The sequence below is a fragment of the Cavia porcellus genome, unplaced genomic scaffold (genome assembly GCF_034190915.1).
Source record: "Cavia porcellus strain 051 isolate PalLab524CR breed Dunkin Hartley unplaced genomic scaffold, mCavPor4.1 scaffold_7, whole genome shotgun sequence".
NCBI lineage: Eukaryota > Metazoa > Chordata > Mammalia > Rodentia > Caviidae > Cavia > Cavia porcellus.
The window spans coordinates 55,563,992-55,579,670 of record NW_026947490.1 but is presented as its reverse complement, the minus strand read 5'-3'; positions in this window follow the sequence as shown (position 1 = coordinate 55,579,670).

Sequence of the window (15,679 nt, the reverse complement as noted above, 5' to 3'; positions counted from 1 at the left end):
ATTATGGCTCATAGACTGAGGTATGGTGAAACTAGAGATCAAGAACTGAAAAGACTAATGAGATCACGTGACATTTATCTCTTTGTGCCTGGTTAATTCTGCTAGACATAAGGTCCTCCAAGCCTATCCATGCTGCCACAAATCACAGATTTCACAGATCTTCTTTTTAGTGGCTAAACAATAGCTTGCTTACATGTGGAACCTAAAGAGTCAATCTCACAGAGGTAGACAGTAAAAGTTACCAAAGCCTAAAGAGGAGCGGGAAAAAGGAAGCATAGGGAAAGGTTGGTGAAGGAGCCTACTGTGTTCTATGCCATAGTGCAGTGAGTACAGTCAATAATAACTACTGCATATTTCAAAATAGCTAGAAGAAAGAGTTGCAAATGTTTGACCACAAAGAAATGATGACTATTTGAGGTAATGACCATCACACAATATACATATTGTCAAGACATCACAAGGTATCCAATAAATACATGCAATTTTTATGAGGTCAATTAAAAGTAAAATAAATCTTAAAAAGAACTGAGAATACAGGGAATCAGCTATGTATAGCAAATGCTTGAATGGCAATCACAGTTTTTCCAAACTGAGATCTAACCCAATCTCTAGAGAGTTTAAGACACTCTCTTAAGATTATAAGGTTCTTTATAGTAAGAATAGAAGCAGAGGCAGAAGGTCTGGATAGAACCTATAATATATATCCTTGAAGCATTAAAGAAGTGAACTGAAGACAAATAAAAATCTTTGGAAGCACATCAACACAAAAAGATATAAACTACTGGGCACAGGATTAAAATAGAGATAAAAAATTAATGTGGACTTATAAGTAACAGGTGCATAATGAGAAAGAAACTAGAGCATTTCTGAGCCTGGCTCTGATGTCGGGTGACAAGCTCACCCACAGACAGAAGCGTCTGGGGCTAGGATAGCTGAGCTGGCCTAGCATATATGTGCGTCTATATTCTGGGGTCCTGGGCCCCCAAGTGTTTAGAAGACTCCAGCTACAGAAACAAGGTTACTATTGTGTATTTCAAAATAGCTAGAAAAAAAGGGTTGTAAATGTTTGACCACAAAGGTTAGTTTGGGACACACCAGGTAAGCATCTTGGCAGAGTAGATGTAGGCCTGGTATGGAAGAAGTTCATGCATACACCTTAGGGAGAGAAAGTGGGCCCTTCTGACTGTCTTTGTAAGTGATTCAGGCTCTGTGGGAGCACACAGTAAAGTTTATATGGAAACATCTCACTACAAAAGTGAGAGAAAGATAAATGGAGACTGCAGTAAACTAGATGAGTAGGTATGGGGCAGAAAATGAGAGCCACAGAAGGCAGCTACGTGAGCATTTTGCTCAGTCTCGGAAGTAGGTAACCTCTGTGGAGGAAGTTACAACAAAGCTGAGATTTGAACATACAGTAGAGTCTGTTGCCAGAGCATTTTGTTCGAATATTAATATTTGTTATTATATTTTGTTGGTTAACTAAATGCCAAAGACTACAAGAAATTAGAAAAAAAAATGCAGTCAAATGCAGCAATGTAACAAGTCCAACCAGAATTTGATTTGTAGTCTTCCTAAAGATAATGGCTTAACAATAACACCTATCATTCAACTCATTTCTCAAATATCACCATCTCCATACTATTTACATCATGCTGTAAAGCAGAATTTTAAGCAAGGTTGCTTAAAACATTGAGAAAGGGATATCTTTATATGATATATAACATTTATATATATATATATATATATATATATAAAGTATACTAAGTAACTTAAAAGTAGTATGTTAATAAATTATTTTAGTATGCAAAGATGTGTCACATTGCAATCATTCGGAACGAAATGAGATTTCAAGAACAGTGCTTGACTGCCCAGAAAATGATTTGTAATTTTGATGTAATTTTGTAATTTTGACTTTCATCAAGAAAGCAGTGCTTCTCTACTACTGCAATGGAATATCTTTTACATTACTGCGATGGAATATTTTTTATATTAAGAAGTCTATTTATTGGCAGTTAGTAATATTTCCCCAAGTGTATGTTTGCTCTGAAATCTAATGCCTTCTGGATTATTTCCTGTACCAGGCCTATCAGGTTGACAAAGCCTAGCAGAAAACAATTTTTTATGACATCTCAAACTGCTTCACTTCTGGTAAATAATCAAATCTATCCAAATTATATTCATTATTGCTTCAACAGTCTCCGGACATGATAAAGCAATGTTATTAATTTATTACTATTGGGATATTTATTCCAATCATGAAAACCTCAGTAGCTGAATCTTTTAAGAATATGATCTCTTAATTAATGAAACTTTCTGATTAACTGGGAGAATGCCAACAGATTTTCAGGATTTTCTACATGGCATCCTACAGGACACGGACATTCTTCAAGAAGAAAAGGAGGAAAAAGAGAAGCGAAAAAAAGGGGAGAAAGAAGTAAAGAGGGCTGAGAAATATATTGCATGCTTTGAAAACTATTTTTAGCTGCAGAACTCCTTGGAAACATTCATATTCATTATGATTCTTTAAGAAAAAAAATGGAACACTTTTAAATGTGATATAACCACGAACATTTTTTCCTCAAGTATGATAGATCATTATATTTTGTGAATTCAACTTGAAGAAATGCTATTCTAGGGCATTTCCTGTGCCAGAAGTAGTGGATCTCTATTTTCACAGCTCTCTGCACTGTAATTACAGGCCTGCTGAACTCTCTCCTACAAAACCCTAATCTGTAATCTGCTACCCATCAGCAGTACTTTTTGGAATATCTGACAAAAAGGACATACTCAACACAAATAGTTGGTGTGCAATAAATATTTGTTGAACTAATGAATAAACACTGTGTAGCGTACATTAAATAAATTTTGTTGGGGGCCTCTGTAACCCCAGATTCCTCTTCTAAACAGCAGAAAGGTTTGTCTGACAGTCTCTCAGGGCTCTAGTCCTTGAATTCTGTGATGGTAGAGAAGCTCAGAGACCCTCACACTGGAAAGTGTCATCCCAGAGTTGCATGAGGACTCTTGAAGAGGTTAATGACCAGGATTAATCTTCCAGAGCTAAAGAATATGTTCTAGAAATGTCTCCTCAGCACACATATACAAAACCAGTTTGATCTTTTGTTTTGTCTTCTCAAGAACAAAATTTGGAAGTGTCCCAGGCGAACAATGATTATGCTTTCTTTCCTGTTATCAGTTTTTGCTAGAAAGTATACTTCATTTTAGTGATTAAAATCTAGTTTTTCCATAACAATCTCATGCAACTGTCCTAACAAATGGGCTATAGAATTTAATGAGAAAAGCTTTTGTTGTTTAGTTATTCATAATAGTTTTCTCCTAGGATGGTCAATTCTATAGCTTTTTACACTTTTTCTAATAAAAAGTTTTTCTTCAGGCTGTTGAACTATTTCAGGTGTTTGTCAGTTTTATCATTATTACATATCACCTGAGGGTTTCTTTCCATACAGGCAAAACCATTTCTGAAGATGAATATCTAGGTAAAATGAATTGCCTGGTTTTTTTCTGCTCCCACACAAGTGACACGGTATACCTCTTGACCCTGAAAGACTGGAGCTTTTCCCCCTCCAACCATCAAGCAAGCCATGCTGCAGCAGTAAAAACCAGCAAGGTGGCTCTACTTGGAGACAGAGTCAGATCTCACAGGTGGACGCTCAGTCCCAAGACTTCCCTGCCTGGAAATACCACCTGCAAGCCCTCTTGCCTGTGCTTCTGACCAACCAGTTATAAATTTGGGTTTCCATAACAAAGTCTCCTTTGGCTAGCTTGTTGAGCACCTCACAGAGGACAGAGAAACCCCTCTGACCTCACCAGGCTTTCCCCACTCTGTGCTCAGCTGTCCTGAAGCTCTACCAACCCTGTCTTTTCAGCTTTTTATGGGGGTTTCATTCAACAGTCTGAATACTAATAAACTGGATAAGGAATCCCAGTGAGGCCTGTCTGTCTAGATTCTATTAGGTCTATCTTGGCATTTCTTCCTCCAAGTTATGAGGTCAAACCACCGTAGGCCAGAGAATTTCTTTAGCACCAAATCCAAGGATGGAAAGTGGGAGAAGATTGGAGTGTTTATGATCTGCCTTAGGGAGAGTACTAATAGCCAGAAACTGTGAATGAAAACCAAAATATATGTACCATTATTGTAATCCCAATATTAAATATTGTAATCTATATATTGAACATTACAATCCCTTTTCTAATCTTCCTCACAATTCATAAAGTTATATTTGCAATCCCACTGAAACGTTACTGGAATCCCAGAAAGTCAATTCCAATCTATCACGTCCAATGCAACTGATGGCAAGAGTAAAGAAATCAAGTTATATTTAAACTTAAAGGCAGCCAAGGGGTCCTAAGCTTGATCCAAGTTAGGATATATGGATGAAGGCCTTGATCTAAGGCCTTTCACAGAATGTATTATCTTGCAAAGAAGGGGTAGCAAGGATGAATGACAAAGAGGATAGTGGGAACTATGTGAGTAACTTGAGCTGGCTAGCCAAGTGGGGAGAAAAGCATCTTTCCAAAATTCAGGAAGAATGACATGCAGAAAGATCAGTTTGCATAATTCAATTAAGGTTGCATTCGAATGGTTTTAGGAGATTGTTGCTTCATTTTTTGATATGTAAACTTTTGTACCCTAGGGAATCATAGCTTCTTACTTTGAGGTTCATAGCCAGCTGACATTCCTGGAGTTGAGTGGCTCTGCCATCCCACTGCACTCAGATCTTTTACAGAAAACACTATTTGAGGAAACAGAAGACTGTCGGATTGTCCTTAGAGATTACATACTAGTACCTCAGCTTGCATCACTTAGAGCCAATTGAAGGGAGAAGGGAATAGCACAGCCCACTCTGTACATATCATTGTATGGAAATAAGACTTGATGAGACTAATGTTGTAGCAATTGTTCTGCGTTGAAGGAGAGTCACTGAAATTGTCTCTTATGTATCACAATATCACAGGATTAAAAAAAAATGCCTAGCTAGGTTAGCCAATTTTAGTAGAAATCTAATTTATAAAACACAAAAGAATAATATGAATAATCTGCATCCAGACAACATATCATGCAGTGGTTTCATGATTTATAAGATTTCCTGTGATTGTTTTAAAAGAACATCTTCTCTAAGTGACCAAAACACTTAGTAAATATCCTTCCCATTAATCATGTCCCCCAGGAAAGAAATGAGTTGAACACATGCTTTCTCAAAGGTAGAGAAAGAAGTTACAAAAGCAAAGTGATTTTTTTTTCAAGGTTACGTAAGGTCCCACTGTATTAGTAGTCTGGGAGAAATAAAAATATAGATTTGGCTCTGCCAGCCTGGAGAGTCTCTTCTCTCCAATTCATGGTTTCATTAACAGCAAAAGAGGTACACAACTTTATATCTGGGATCACCAATGCATCAAGCCTGTGATGGATGGTATAGTAGCATTAATATGCAAATAGATGAATATAAAATGACTTTCTTGCTGAGCACAGTGCCTCTCACTTCTCAGAAAAATTTATGCCTAAGTGAAAAGAGAATAAAATTGCAAAAGATAGCATGTTGCTTGTTAATTTGTTTTCATTAACATGTAAAGGAGTACAGGAGATATATTCCACTCAGGAATGAGCCTTAGAATTTAGGAAAAAGGAGAAAGAGATCAAATGTCTATGCAGGTATATTGTAGTCATACACTTTCCCCAGGTACCATCTCTCTCCGCAAGTGTTACAGCAAGACGAATGGAATGTAGGAAGACACAGCACCGAGGAGGTCTAGGAGACAGTAATTTTTATTACACCACTGGGCTTGACAGGAATTCCTACCAAAGAGTCAGGCCCAACCCAGCAAGCTTCCAGGACTTTTGTGCAGACAGCAAGCTGAGCGGTACAAGAGTAGATTTGACACATTATGGTTGGAAGATTGAATGGTATCACAGGTTGCTAAGGGAGTTTATATATCTCAGTTTACATTGCAAAGCAATCATTTATGCAAGGACAGTTAACACAGGGGTTACACAAAGGAAGAAATGCTCTTATACTGCCGGGCTGTAGGTTTAACGAGCAGGACTTTACACTAAGGAAGGAACGTTTTATATCAGGCTTGTCCAGACATATCTGCTTTGTTTTGGCAACCATTCTTGGTGGGCTTTCTTAGCAATCCTTTATTTAAAATTTTAATTTCCCTTTCACAAAAATTTAAAAGTCTAAGGAAAATGCCCAATAAGTGGCTGGAAGGTGATCCGAACAATACCTTAGCAATTAACCTGCATTCTTTCCTTCTCTGTCTTACACTGAAAACATGATGAATGACAGACATGTGAGTGTCTCTGGAAGCCAGGAGGCTGGTGAGGAGTAAGGCCTGTGATGCTCCCTAATTAGCGCATGCCATGGGCAGCTCTAGACCCCTCCCTGCTTGCAGAGAACAGAGTCTGACCCTGTTTTTCCCAACTCTCCATGTAGACGTCATGACCTTCACTCTGTTCAAGGAAAGAAAGCATTGTCAGTAGACATTCCTGTCTTGGTTACTTTTCTCTTGTTGCTGAGACAAAATGCCTGACACCCAAAATTAAGGAAGGAAAAGTTTATTTAGCTCACTGTTCATGGAGGTCTCAGTCCATAATCAAGATGGCTCCAAGGCACAGGGCAAATGGCAAGAAGATGGAAAGGGGGAGGGAAAGGGCAAGCCTCTGTTTCTCCCTTATGTCCTGCTGATTACCACCTAGGATGCTTACAAAGAACTCCAGCCCCCTGTTGAGTCATTCAGTTAAACTTCTAAACCTCTCCAGTTGCACAATGGATCAATGTATCAACCATAACAATTCCCTGCAGTTCTGGGAAAAGGTTGATTCTGCAGTACTTCAATTAGGTAAAGAAAGTAAGCAAAGAGAAAGCAGAGAAACGAAAAAGCAGAGACATCCAGACCAGAATTAAGAATAGAATAGAACTTGGTTTCTCTCTCTCTCTCTCTCTCTCTCTCTCTCTCTCTCTCTGTTTTTTTAAAGACAGACAAGGTCTCTCTGTGCAGTACAGGCTGGCCTTGAACTCCCTATATATATATATTCCCTATATATATAGCCCAAGCTAGCCTCAAATGCACTGCAATCCTCTTGCCTCAGCCTCCTGAGTGCTGAATTGCAGGCATGCACCACCACACCTGACTCATTTTCTTGAGAACAAGTAAAAAGACTTGTTCTCAAGTAAAAGCCCCCACTTCTTTTAATGTTCTGCTGTTTAGGAAATGCTTTCCACCCATTTCCTTCTTTGACCTTGACAGCGATCCTGTGAGATAAGAAAGAGGAATTTTTGTTTGGTCTTTAGTTTTTAATGACAGGAAATTTCAAACATATAGAGTTGAGAGATTAACATTACTTTTCTCCAAATTTCACAATATGTACAAACTGGTATACATCATGTGTTTTTAAACTGAAACTTTTTAATAAATGACAAATGGTGTTTACCCTTATTATACCTAATAGAATGAATAATACTTCTCCAGTAGCATCTCATGCCCAATTCATAGTTACATATCCCCCAACAGTAAGGTAAGGACTACTTTCTTGCTTTGTAGATGGGACTTTTTTTTGTCAAAAAGTGAACCAACAGGCTTAAGAATACAAAGATAATAAAATATGAGTCTATTGTTCTGTGACTAGTCCCCACTTTAGAACAGAGTCCCTTAAAACATTCAATCAGGTAAATACAAAAGCCATACAGAACTCTGTGAGCTCTGAGCAAGGGAACGTTAGTAAAACGTCAAGTGAATACCTAACTTCACTGGGGCTCCATCACCAACAAGCTCCATGGTGTCCTCAGGGCCTTCTTCATGGGCTGGGCCTTGCTGGGTCTTGCTCTCACTCAGCCTACCTGCTTGGTTCCCACTTCCAACTCAGGCCATGGCTGCTCTGTGATGCTCTGGCTGCCTGTGCCTCCCCATGTCTGCCTAGCCCCCGGTCTCCATGTTCATATTCACAAGGCCAGTGCAATCTTGCAGACAGCAAATTCTCCTTGCAGAGGACTGCTGGGCCCATGTTCCTGACAATAGTCATTGTACAAACACTGTAAATCTGTTAGTGTATTTCTGGAGTAATACAGAGATGAGATCCATTATGCCACCTAGAATCTTAAGAAATTACACTGGTGATGTAGTCTCCCATGGCTCAAAAGTAGACACTTGGTTTATACAACTCCTCTCCAACCTCTTGGAAGAAAAATTCCTCCTCTATTTACACATTTTAGATTCTATTGCCAAGTTCAACCCCTCGGTCCCCTCAACTGCTTCAAAAATAATCTGGGGTAGACTTCATTTTCTTCTCAAGCTTTGCCTGTAGTCCAGAAATACTCCTCTTCCTTTCCCCTAGATTCTTGACATCTTTTGACAACACCTCCCAGGGACCACTGAGATTTTCCAGATGGATGTGAGTGCACCTCAAATCCCAGCACCAAAGGTACTGTAGGTGCTACTCACTTGTTTACCTTAAATGGATCAGACAAACATGAAGATTACATAAACCTTGTGTGTCACCCACGGGAAAGAATGCAAACCATTTACAAAAACAAGTTCTGGTCATCATCAGGCAACTCTGTAAATGTAAAATGACAACACAATCCTGGAAAATAAGAGAAAAGAAGATTTCATAACAGCTGTGGTAACATACCAAGCATTTTAGGTAGGAATCCAAGTTAGCACTTCTAATTTCCAATAATTTAAGCACATTGCATAATAACAACCAAATCTATATGTGACACCTCCCTCCAAGGATTTGCCTATAAATACAGAAGCTTAATGCTAGGAATTCCAGGCATGAAAAATAACCCAGAAAGCTTTCCCTGCCATGTTTGAAGCCCTGCCACAGTTATAACATCTATAATTCTTGATTATAAACAACAGAATCCACTCTATCTAGTTTAGCAGAAGAGGAAGATGTATTTTAAAATATGTTTGCTCACAGAATTATTGAAGTAGCTAAAAAAAAAAAAAAGTAGATTAAAATTGAAGCTAATTCCCCGAACTACTCTGAACGGATTCAGTGAAGAAGCTTATAAAACCCTAGAACTCGACTTTAACCACTTGCTCATAACTTACGCTGTAACCTGTACCAATTCTACTTTGATCTTAGGATGAGGGAAAAGCCGGCATCCTGGCAGCTACTTGGGCCAGTAACTGGGGTCTCCACAGTCAGCTGCTGCTTCAAGTTGCGTGGATCTAAACTGGAGATGCATGCCTCTTCCTACTGACAGGGTTCAAGCTCTATCCTAACAGTTCCCGAGCACTCACCACATCTCAGGCACTGCACTAAGCTCTTTACAAGCATTTCAACCTACAGACATCTAGTTTGTTTGCTACAGTGAACCTTGCAAATAAATCTTCTTCCATATCCATTGTGATTTCTTTAGAATAACTTCCTAAAGCTGGAATTATGGGGTCAAAGAATATATTCATTGTCTCAAAATACCCTCTAAAATTATCATACCTAGGTACAATTTCCCTAGTAAGGAATTTTATGGCAATCACTCTTGTAAAATTTGTAATTCACACTGGTGTTCAAGGATGTGCACAGTGAGCACTTCCTCTTCACTTAAAGATGGTCTTTTTCTCCCTGGCCTGCATCGGCATGCACAGATTCAGGGTCAGTTTCACCGATGCTTACTGCTTCCCTCAGTACCAGGAGAAAGGCTGCTGGAGGTCACTGGCCCCAGCATTCCTTGCTACATCACCCCCTTCTCACATCCTCTCTTTCCCTATGAGCAAAAGGTGGTTGACACAGAGCATTAGCTCCGAGCTTGACACTGGAGAGGTGCCCTTTGCCTTCTGCAGCTGGGGTGCAGGAGTCTCACTTTTTCTGTCCACTAAGCTCCCACTCCTGGCACTTTTCTTCCTCCTTCAGTTCTCAGCCTCAGCCTTCCAAGCAGACCACAGAGAGGGGACCCTGTTAAGGCAGGGTCCCAGGGTTTTGGAACAGGCTCTAGGCAAGCCAGCAGCCTTAGAACTTGTAGCTTGCTTGTCTACTAAAAATTCAGCGCTGCTGCCTCCGTGGCCTTCAGGTATTTTTAAATTGTGATACTATGATTACCTAGAAGGTAGAAGAAGCATTGCCACCACTCCACGCATGCCTCCCGTTTCCTCCCCTGGAATGCCTCGTCCCTCCTATCCAGCCACCTTCTAGCTTTCCTCATGCAGCTAATCTCACCTCAGAATCCCTCTAGGAGCCCAGCCACTCCTCTACAGTCCATTCAGCTGAAGATCATAGAGTCTGTGCACCTCTCTTTCAGCTCCTTCTTACAGCCCAGGTTGTCACACTCACTGTCAGCCTACAGAGACTTCTCCTAAGAGCATAGAACATGACTTTATACTCACCTGTCGTCCTCAAAGCAACTGTAGGTCATGCTAAGCAAACAGCAAGGAGCTTGTTAATTATGTTTATCAGTTCAAGGTCACGTTAGAATTGTACATAGAAAAATCCTCAGCTACTCAGCCACCAGGACCAAGGCATCATCGATATTGAACATTTTGTAATTAGGCTTCAATTTTTGCTAAGTCCAGAGACAAAGGAATTCTGTGAAATGGGAAAAGCATCAGATTAGAGAGAAAAATACCTGCAGTCTATTTGTTTCTTTATTTACAGACATGTGAATCTGAGCCTCATCTATAAAGAGCGAGGGGAGAATGTAATACTTTGATAACACCTTATATGGTTTTTTCTAAGAAAAATGAAAGGTTTACATACACACACACACACACATACACACAGAGAGAGAGAGAGGGAGAGAGAGAGAGAGAGAGAGAGAGAGAGAGAAATTATTCAACCTGCAAACCAAACTGAAAGAAAAGCATTATTGTCACTATTTTATAGATAAAATGATAGGGCCCTCAAAGTTAACTAATTTGTTCATTGTCCAAATATCAAATGTTTTAAAGGGAAGAGCACATGTTTAGATGTATAAATTTAAATGTGTTTGCTTATCCATATATTATGAGAGCAGGGCAGTGGTTATCAGAGCACAGGACTGGGGGAAATGCTGGTCAAAGGATAAGAGTCCTGTGTTAGTCCTCTAACACAATACCTGAGGCAACCAATTTAAATATTTATTTTAACTCAGAGTTCTGGAGCCTATGCTTTGGGGACTGTGATGAGACAGAATATGATGGAGAAGAGCAACAGAGAAAAACATGCTCATCTCTCTTTCAAGAAGAAGGGGCTAGAGTCCCAATATTCTCTTAAAGGATAAAGTCCCAGTGAACTAGCATCTTCCCACTAAGGAAGAATTTGTAAAGCTTCTAGCACCTTCCAATAGTGCCCTGGCTGGTGACCAAGCCTCTAGCATTTGGGCTTTTGTGGATCACTTATCCAAACCACAGCAGGTACAAACTTCCTATTCCAAGATGAACAAATTCTGCAGATATAAAGCACAGCAAAGATGGTGGTGCATGTATGAGATTAAGGGGATTGGGGTGCTCATTACACACTTTGTACCTGAATTTGAATCTCTTATTGTATACCTTGGATATGTACAATCTTTATTAGTCAAACATTTTTTAAATGAAAAGAAGTATATTATTTAGGTGCCACTTTGGAAAATGAATTGGAAGAAACAAGATTAACGCTCATCCAGGTAGGAAATGAAGGTAGTAGTGTCAACTCCAAGAGTAAGAGATTAATACCCTCCCCATATCCAGACTTCGCCAGTGGACTCCTCCTCCCCGAACTAGGTCTGGACAGTCACTTGATATGAAGATTCTGGGGCAGAAACATGACAGTCAGAGATGCAGCCTGATCTGGTGACTTGTCAGACAGAGATGATGGATGACACTAGGACCTTTCTCAATTTCAGGTGTGGCAGCTGGATGAATATTGGGGTCATTCCTGGCACCACGCATAAAGAGAGGCAGATGGCGTGGGGGGGAAGGATAATGAATTGAATTTGAAATTTGTCGATTATCCAGGAGGGACTTTCCAGTAAGCAGTGAGATATATAGTGTTCAAAGTCTGGAGAAAAATTGAGGCTTGAGAGTTAGACCAGCCAATTCTCTCTAGAAAGTTGAGCAATGGAGCATAAATGAAAGCTGTTGGAAAATAAATAAATCAGCAAGAAAATGTCTCAAGCACTATCATTAACACACTGAGCCCTGACTTGCCAGTGGGATTTCCAACAAGGTCTGGTTTTGCTTAGTGGTCAGTAAATGGAAATTCATATGAACATCCCCCAAAAGAAAAGAAAAGTCAAGGCAATACTTTCAGAGAAAAATTCAAGAGTGGATCAAAGAGACATCTTCCCTAGTTAGATGCGACAACCACTTAGTAGATCACTCAGTGATGGATTATGTCCTTTAAAGCCAAACAAAATGTGGAGTCAAACTCAATTCGGCTGCTAAGTAATTTGAAAGCCTTGAGTCAAGCATGTAGAGTTTAAATTTCATTCTCATTCATGTCATGCCCATATTGTTTTGAGCCCTCCAGATTGATCCTACAGTTCTTGTTGACTTTCTTCTCATTGCTGAGACAAAATATCTGACACCCAAGATGAAGGAAAGAAAGATTTACTTAGCTTACAGTTTTTGGAGGTTTTAGTCCATTATTTAGCTCACAGTTTGTGGAAGTTTCAGTCCATAATCAGTTGGCTCCAAGGCAGTGGCACAGGGGCAGCCATTCATGGGGGTGGCAGGTTCCAAAGGTGCCAAGAGCAAAAAGAGAAAAGCATAACTCTTATATTTTATGCTTGCTACTCACCCCTTTACTCATCCAGTGAGTACAGAACTCACACAGCCAATCCCAGAGCTAGACAATGAACCAATCACAAATGCCAGATTCAGCCACTTTCAAAAGGCTGGCCCCAGTGACGGCATGAAGCTTTGGGGGTACATCCAGATACAAACCATAGCACTTGCCTTGGAGTCTGGAAATTAGAAAAGGCCATTGGGTCCTTTTGCAATTTATGCCCTTGAAATAATTTTTCAGGCTAAAACAAATGAAGATTTTTATCCACAGGAATTATTTTTAAAATCATCATTTATTCCAAGACTCTATGTCTCCAAAACTTTGTATTTTCTACTTTAAACTAACACTAGTTTTATACGTACATGTCTCCCTTGGTTCCTTTCTGAAAGGACTTACCCTATGTAAGTCTAGCACAGTGCCTGCTACCTGAATGACACACTATACATATTTTTGAAATGAACTAAAATGTAGATAACAATTCTTGTAGTGGATAAATAGAAAATACTGAGGCAACAGTGTTAAAAAGGCAATATTGATTCTAGTGGAAATGATAATTCAAAGGAACTCAGTATCACTCTGTTGTCTGTTATTGTTATGATGTTTGAATGAATCAAAAATCCATCAATTTTTAGGAATATTTGGCTGGTTTTCTCTTAACTGCAGAGCTTATATCAAATGACAGCTCATACCTACACTAGAATGTATGTCAGGTCAGGAAAAAAATAAATCTCTGCTTACTTTGATTTGCTTCTCAGAAGAAAAGTGTTTTAGGGAAAAATACAAGATTGCCTGGCTAAAACAAAATGCAGGATTTGCTTTAGACGCTCATCTCCTAGGTTATGCTTATTTTCTATTATTATAAATAATCACAAATTGCCTACTACTTGGGCAAATATTTGTCCCACCAAAGTTCTCAGATTGAAGACTCAGAACACTGAAGTAAAATAATACTAAGCGTTTATCAGATATTCCAGACACTTTTGCATGCTTTATATGTACTGACTTATTTAATTTTATGGGTGCTATTGCTTCCTCCACTTTACAGATATGAAAACTGAGAAACAATTCAGTAGCTTGTCCGGACAGTCTGGCTTGAAAGCCTGCACTCTGCATCTTTAGAAAGCTGCCTCTCCACAAGCAGGTTGCTGAGATGGAATTCAGCAGGCCCAGAGTGACTCACACCCACCCTAATTGTCATTGCAAACCAAATCACAGCAAGGCACAGCTTCCCCTTCATTCCTCCTAGAGTACATCTGAAGATCAGCTTATTGCTAGATCTCGAGATGCTTTTGACATTTGCCTCCCAGGAATTCAGTAAGTGCAAGTCCTCTTTAGAATCAAGATACATTATTTGAGTTCTTAATAGTTTGAGGAGAAAGTTCCATGACCTAATGACACACCAGGACAGAAATTACTTACTAATGTGTAGCTCTGCTCATTTTGTTGTTCAGAAAGCATGTCCGCATGTCATTTGCAAAGGTTTCTCTCTCTTCTCAACACAATGGAACAGTTTCTCCTAAAAGAGACACTATCTTCATCCCCATCTTGAGAAAGAAGGAGCATAAATTGGAACCAGTTGGTTGTAGAAGTCAGAAATGGAGGCCCACATTTCTTCACCTCACCTGACAGGTCCTATAAAAAGCAGGAACTTAAGATCATGAATCTGATTTCTTTTCAGTGTGTGCCTGACAGAGTTTTCCATCTTCCCAGAAAAAGAGCAAACATGTGTAGTATTTGATTCACTTATTCCATGTAGAATTCTGTGCATCTAAACATGTAGTATCCCCAACCACTCCATTATAATGAGTTGCCCAACAATCAAGGTCAACCAGGTTATCAGTTACTCTACAGCCATCAGCATAATCTCCAGCTTCCCCCCATAGCTCAAAGCATTGCCACTGGGTGAAGATCCCTGTCAAGACAGTGTCAAGTCATCTTTGCCTCTTGCTGTCCTCATGAATTTCTAGTTATACACCATCTCTCTGTACTCACTTCTATTCCTTAGAGGACTACAGTAAAATGATTTATTGGGAAATTTCCAACCTATAAAACTAAGAAGTTGAGGAAGCCATAGGGTCAAGCCTAGGTAAGAGGGCTACTCTCTGTTCTGCCATGTATCCTGTTCAAGTACCAAATATGGCAGTGGATAATCCACAGTTTTACTTCACCCTGTAATCCTCTTACTTATGACATATATAGCAAGCATCTGCTACTATATGACTGGTTCTAGGCACTAAGAACATGATGGTGAGAAGATGTGGGCATTGAAGTAACAGACAGTTATTTGTCTCTTCTCCCAGCCCAGGATCCAGCATGAAGACTTTATCATTACCATCCAGTCTGAAAGAGAAGCCTATAGTAAATGTTTCTAAAGGGTCTCCCTGTACAGTGAGAATCTTGGATGTGAAATAAACAGGAAGTGATTTGGCAGGTGCCTGGGCACAAATCCAGGACAAGTCTTTGATTAATGACTTAACTCAGCATATCTGATATTTGTAGACTCATCCTCCTCTGAAAAGATCATCTCTTATGCTTCCCTTAAGTAGACAAAATCAGATTACTTGCCCGTACATTCCCTTTCCAAATATGCTATTCGTTCACACTTAGCCAAGAGAAAGGATCATATTCAATACATTCTTCTCATGACTGGCACTCAGTTATAAATGCTATTAGACTTTTATCTTCTTTCACTTAATGAAGGCTTCAGCAGATCTCTGTTACAAATAGCATGAGCTCATTGGATCAGAAGGTTTATATTTTCTAAATGGCTAAAGTGAACTGCAATCTGAATCTCTGACCTTCTGAAAAATGACGTAAGGGAATTAGATGATCTTTATGGAGGTGCTTGGGAAGAAGTTAGACCAAAAACATAGTTCCTTCCCTTTACTGCCTAGAAAGGTACACAGCCTGTATATGTGAGCCTCTGGACAGAGCTAGCCCAAAGCTGGAAAAGCAGACTATTGGACACCTGAC